The sequence below is a fragment of the Staurois parvus genome, unplaced genomic scaffold (assembly GCF_062004578.1).
Source record: "Staurois parvus isolate SC_StPar_1 unplaced genomic scaffold, SC_StPar_1.0 ptg000056l, whole genome shotgun sequence".
Taxonomy (NCBI): Eukaryota; Metazoa; Chordata; class Amphibia; order Anura; family Ranidae; genus Staurois; species Staurois parvus.
In genome coordinates this window covers 7618585-7625479 of record NW_028317852.1, presented here as the reverse complement: position 1 = coordinate 7625479, position 6895 = coordinate 7618585, and the positions used below count along the sequence as shown (strand labels likewise).

At 41.8% G+C, this 6895-nt stretch overlaps 1 pseudogene; it reads right to left on the bottom strand.

Moving 5' to 3' along the window:
- Positions 1-6237: 6237 nt before the first annotated feature.
- LOC149469988 (U6 spliceosomal RNA) lies at positions 6238-6336 on the bottom strand (annotated as a pseudogene).
- Between the last annotated feature and the right edge of the window lie 559 nt (positions 6337-6895).

Genomic DNA, 6895 nt, shown 5'->3' with positions numbered 1-6895 from the left:
ACTGGGTGTGTTAGATATAGGGTCCAAGAGTGAGGATATTTTGGATTTGGTTTGTCTAGTTGCTAGGTATTTTGCTAGCATTTTGCCTGCTTTATTCCCTTGTGTGTAAAATTTAGCTTTAGCCTTTTTTAGGTTTTGACCATAATGCCCTAATCGTAAACTAAAGTGTAAGTCTAGTTGTTTGGAGCTCCTGTAAGATGTCAGGGGATTAAGTTTGTTTATGTGTACGTTCAAGTCTAGCTATTTTATCAATTGTGTCAGAAAAAATTTGATTCCGATTACGTCTAGCCTGTGATGCAAACTTCAATAATAAACCTCTACAGTACACTTTATGAGAGCACCATACATTAGATGCACTTGTGTCAGGGGACGAATTAATAACAAAATACTCCTCCAAAGCTGTAGAGAGAACAGAACGGAAAGTAGTATTACAAAACATGGAGATATCATTTCGCCATAGAAATACTGGAGAAAATTTCAGAGTCTCCTCAAAACTCAAAGAGATAGGAGTGTGTTCCGACCACGTCATCGGGTGGATCTCAGCTTTAGCAATATTCTGCAACAATTGTACATCCGTTAGGAAGAAGTAAATTCTTGAATATGATTTGTGAGGTGCTGAGTAATGTGTAAAATCCTTTTCAGATGCGTGTAGACATCTCCAGGGATCATATAGGTTGGCTTCAGTCAGGGCATGAACTAAAGTCTTCCGTAGGAAGTTGAAAAAGTGGACCTGGTGAATATTGGGGGCATAGAGATTCAAAATGGTATAGACAATATTGTTGATTTCACCCACAATGATTAGGAATCTACTCCTGTTGTCTGATACCTGAGACTGTAATGAGAAAGCAACAGAGTTTCGAATAGCAATTAAGACCCCACATTTCTTATCAGGACCATTAGATTTAAAAATATGTGGGAACAGGCGGTTTGAGCAGTGTGGAGCTTTAGAGGATGAAAAGTGTGTTTCCTGAACACAAATCACATCACCATGTAGCCATTGAGCTTCTTTCCACATCATTTGGCATTTAAAAGGGCTATTAAGACCATGAGCATTCAGAGAGATTATCTTTAGACCATGAAAAAACTTGGAATTGTTAGATGTGGTCAAGTGGTAGAAGTGGAAATGGCATTACAGAATTTAAAAGCCAAATAGGTAATCTTATAGTATCCATGGCTTTCCAGCATGGAAAAAGGAGATGCAACTCTCCGGGGTCACCGTAAGATATCATACTGAGATCCAGCAGCACAAATGGTGCTGCTGCTCTGTAGAAAAATGCTAAAAAAGGGAGGAAAACTTATGAAGAAAAACAAAACAAAAGAGTAACATATAAGTTCGTGTAAATAATTCAAGGTCCTCCTGCGCTATGAGAGTGAAAGTATAAAACCTATTGACTAGCTGCCAGCACTCTAAACTGATACCAATCCACAGTGTCAATAAATCATAAAACAGTGCAGCGCTCAAAGAATTAAATAATAATAAATCAATAAAATAAAATAAATATGAATAAAATAATAGTGCCAAAAAACATAAAAAATTAGTGCCAAACCATAATAGAAATAAAGACAAGGTGTCAAACCATAAAAATAAATGGTGTGTACACAATTGATAATAATAAATCACACTCCAAAAGAAACCATCCAATATAAGAAAACTTAGCAGTGCTCACATAGTGCCACAAAAAAATGAACATGAATAAATGCATCCAAAGCAATGTCCTTATAGTGAAAAAATGACATAAATCTTAGCAGTGCTCACATAGTGCCACAAAAAAATGAACATGAATAAATGTATCCAAAGCAATATCCTTATAGTGAAAAAATGGCATAAATTTTAGCAGTGCTCACATAGTGCATTAAAAATTTTTTTTTTTATAAATAAACGTATCCAGACCAATGTCCTTTTAGTGAAAAAATTACAATAAATCATGCGACGTGCAATAGTGATATTAAATGCAACACGTGACTGTGCCAAACTCCTCCTCGTGAGCAGCTAAATTGCCTCCTCACCTCCTCCTACTGACCCCTGGGGGCCAACAGGCTTGCAGGATCACCCTGGATCCTTAATAGATCATGGTCAGCAGCTTCCTTCCTTCCCTGAATCTCCTTAGAGGGGCTCCTATTTCCCCTATTCAGCCAGGGCGGTCCTGAAGAGTAATAGCTCACAATCCAGTGAGCCACAAAAAAAGCCTCTAAGTGCAGTATTCAATTAACTCAGTTTTATTTTAAAGAGTAAAAAAGTACACCCACACATCAGTGAGGAGGGAGATTGTCTGTAATGTGAGTGAAACCTTTTTTACTCTTTAAAATAAAACTGAGTTAATTGAATACTGCACTTAGAGGCTTTTTTTGTGGCTCACTGGATTGTGAGCTATTACTCTTCAGGACCGCCCTGGCTGAATAGGGGAAATAGGAGCCCCTCTAAGGAGATCCAGGGAAGGAAGGAAGCTGCTGACCATGATCTATTAAGGATCCAGGGTGATCCTGCAAGCCTGTTGGCCCCCAGGGGTCAGTAGGAGGAGGTGAGGAGGCAATTTAGCTGCTCACGAGGAGGAGTTTGGCACAGTCACGTGTTGCATTTAATATCACTATTGCACGTCGCATGATTTATTGTAATTTTTTCACTAAAAGGACATTGGTCTGGATACGTTTATTTATAAAAAAAAATTTTTTGATGCACTATGTGAGCACTGCTAAGATTTATGCCATTTTTTCACTATAAGGATATTGCTTTGGATACATTTATTCATGTTCATTTTTTTGTGGCACTATGTGAGCACTGCTAAGATTTATGTCATTTTTTCACTATAAGGACATTGCTTTGGATGCATTTATTCATGTTCATTTTTTGTGGCACTATGTGAGCACTGCTAAGTTTTTTTATATTGGATGGTTTCTTTTGGAGTGTGATTTATTATTATCAATTGTGTACACACCATTTATTTTTATGGTTTGACACCTTGTCTTTATTTCTATTATGGTTTGGCACTAATTTTTTATGTTTTTTGGCACTATTATTTTATTCATATTTATTTTATTTTATTGATTTATTATTATTTAATTCTTTGAGCGCTGCACTGTTTTATGATATAAGTTCATGTGAAGCTATTCACTTGACTGGATGGGGGAAAGTGCCAGGGGGTGCAGCCAGGGAAACAGCTATCCAAATGCGCAGTGGGTAAAACAGAAGGACCAGGAGAATGCAGGATGGTAATGGAGACTGACGTCATCCTGCTACTTGTTCCCACTCTGAGGAACTTTTCCTGGGAGAGGCTTTGGTAGGCGCAAGTTCCTCGTCTGCTAACTGGAAACCATCTTACTCAGAAGTGACCGTAAGGACTCGGTTATCTTTCGTAATCAGCAGTTTGGTAGGGAAGCCCCATTGATATTTAATGTTGTTGTGCAATAATTTCGTAAAAGAAATTCATTTCTTGCCAGCTGATATGGTATGTTGAGAGAGATCAGTAAACAGGGAGATCCCACTGTAGGGTGCTGGAAGTGGATTGGTCTTCCGCACGAATAGCATTAATTCCTCCTTCACATGATAGAAATGGATTCTCGCTATTACATCCCTAGGGACATGGTCTGGGAGGAAGGAGGGCTTTATCAGTCTATGCGCCCTATCCACAACTACCTCCCTATTCGGAGTGTGCGACAACAATGTAGATTTCATTTGCTCAATATATTTGTGAAGATCTGTGACAGGAGTATTTTCACCAATCCCCCTAAATTTTATATTATTTCTATGGGAGTAGTCCTCAAGATTTGCTATTTTCACCTTTAAGGCTTTCAGGTCATCCTCAGCCTCGTTGTGGGCATCCGCTAATTCGTTATGAGCAATGGTGAAGTCACCCATTTTAGTTTGCACATGTGACTCCCGATCTCCTAGATTTTCCAATTCTGTATTGATTTGTGTCACAAAGCTCATCATATCTTTATGTAGGGATCAGGGGCGGACTGACCATTTGGGCCCAGGGTCAGTAGGGATGAGATGCCCCTGGTACCTTTTTCATAGGTTTTTTTGAGTTTGGGCAAGGACACAGGGACCCCATGATCCCCTATTGCCTGGGGGCCCTATGAGTTGTCAGTCCGCTCCTGATAGGGATCCTTTAAGAGTAACTAACATATCTTTCATAACTGTAGCAGTAAGTGGCATAGATTCTGCAGGGTAGTCCTCCAGATTTTCTATAAATTCTCTCGTAGTGTTTTGTGAAAAGGAATCTTGAAAATGCTCACCCATATGTTGCTCATCTGGAGAATATTTCTGCTTGTTCTTTTGAGGGCTGCAGATTGGTGTTCTCAAAGCAGATTTTGCCAGGACTGTGTGCACGGCAGGGCTAGATGCATGCAGGGGAGAGCTGTGGCTGTCTCCCTCCTCATGTCCCTGTGGGTCCGGAGGAGAACAGGGACCAGTGCCATTTTGGGGAGGGGGGACCCGGAGTGAAGAATTTTGTGGGGCCCCTCCTTTATTTTCCTTTTCCCCATCTCAGGGATCAGTGCCCCACACCTTCCGGGAGATAGCAGTGTTGTCAGCGGGTGTTCCCACAGACGATCATCGCTGTAGATAGCTGCAGCACTCGGTGGCTCTCAGAGTTCTCCTATTGTGCAGCCATCTCTGTCTGCGGCCGGCCATGCCCATGTATCACTTGCTTTTCAATGGTAAACTAAATTAAAAAAAATATTGAAATGAAAAATAAATGTGTTGCTAACAAAAATATAAGTAATCTTGGCCCCAGCTTTTGACGCTTTTGGGAAGTGTGGCTGATGTCACCGCACCTTATCCCTGCCTCCTGAGATAGCAAGGCACTTAAAATATCCTGAGAATATACACCTGCAATGGACTGCAGTGCATTGCTGCCAGATTTTGGAACACTCAGCTATACAAGTAGGCAGTGCTGAGACAGCGACAGAGACATTACATAGTTATATAGTTAGTCAGCTTAAAAAAGGAACAAGTTCATGTAGTTCAACCAAAACCAGAAAAAAACAACTAGAAAACCTCCATATATATACAATCCTATATTCAAAGTTGACCCAAAGGAAAAGCAAAAGCAAGTATTTTGCTAGCTTTAGAAATCTCATTTTGGAATTGCTTGCTATTGAGACTAAGATCTACCACAATGGTCTCCAAACTGTGATCCTTTACTTGCCTTTATCCATTCTATGGGGCACAACTCCTTCAACTGACACCAATGATGGGGTGCTATTCCTTCCACTGACACCACTGATAGGGCACTCTTTCTCCCACTAAAGCCAATAATGGGGCACTACTCCTCCCTTTAAAATAATAATAGGGCACTTTTCCTCAGTTTAAAACTAACAATATGGCATTGCTTACTTCCACTGACCATAGTAGGGCCTCTTAAAGTTTGAAGAACATCAAACTGGCCTTTTGCTTAAAACGTTTGGAGACCACTGATCTACCAGAAAACCCAGATGCTTCTGCACCATTGACTACCCATGTGTTCTCTTAGAATACATGTTTTTATCCCCCAAGTGCATAACTTTACATTTATCAATATTAAACCTTGTTTGCCACATAGTTGCTCAAGTAAATATTGCATTAAGGTTAGCTTGTAAATTGCAGAAATGCTTTAAGGACATTATTCCACTATAGATTGGTGTCATCCAGGGACGGACTGACAACTCATGGGGCCCCCTGGGCAATAGGGGATCATGGGGCTCCTGTGTCCTTGCCCACACTCAAACCACACCCAAAAAAGCCTATAAAAGGTACCAGGGGCATCTTATGGGGCCCCCTACTGACCCCGGGCCCTTGAATGGTCAGTCCGCCCCTGTTGTCATCTATAAAGAATGGAATGCTACTTTTAATCCCAATTTCTATATCAGTTATAAATAGGTTAAAAACTGTATAGGAGTTGGAAATATATTACTGTAGAGCTCTGCAAACCAAGAACATGCAAGGAGCTGTAGTGTTTTCTTGAGTGTAATAGTGGACTCTAGGGTACCAAGAAAAGACTTGATAGATTTTATAATGTTTAAAAAGTTTTATCTGAGTACCATAAGGCTACATTCACACCGGGGAATGATTACATGTAAGAACCCCAGCAGGGGTTCCAACAACTAGCTGTGGGAGGCAATCCCATTGAGAGTAAAGGATAGCTGCCAGCTCCTGAATCGAATCCCGGCTGATCACACGTAAATGCAGTCTGCTTACAGGTGATCGCTGCATGAGAGACTACATGTGAGCGGACATGTTTAGCGGGCTCCTTAAGCGTCGTGACAGCAGATCCCCTCCCTTTTGTGTCAGCCTTGTGCAGGGTCCATGCTAATCTTCTCTGTATTGTTCCAATTTTAGTATATGTGCTGCCGAAGCACAAAGGGGAGGGGCTCTGCCATTGCAACGCTTAAGGAGACAGGCAACACACAGCAAGTACACAGCACGGATTTCAAATGCACACTGTGGATTGATTTTTAAGTGGTTTAAAGTGATTTTAACTACAATTACATGTGAGTGCACTATTTATTTGATGAATGTTTTAAAAGAAGATAAGGCGGGGGCACATGCGCGGCCGGCTCGAGGATGGACGCGCGATAGTTCCCGCTCCGTTCACCCGCCAGCATTGAAGCGGCTCACTCAGACCCCAGGGAAAACTAAGAGCACACGGCAGCTCCCGTAGTGTGCCCGCAGCCCACTAGACATGCCCCGCAGGAAAAAGAGCCCGGGGCAGCCAGGGAAATTAACAAACTTCTTCCCGGCTGTTATGCAGGGAAACCAAGATGGCGGCCGCCATACGGACATGCGGGGAGGCTGCAATGGCCAGGAGGAGGACTACAGGTCCCAGAGCGCGGATCCCAGGCTGCACCACCAGCTTTACCCAGGGGACCCTGGTGAGTTGTCACCCCCACTGTCACCCACGACCTGCAGCCCAGCTAA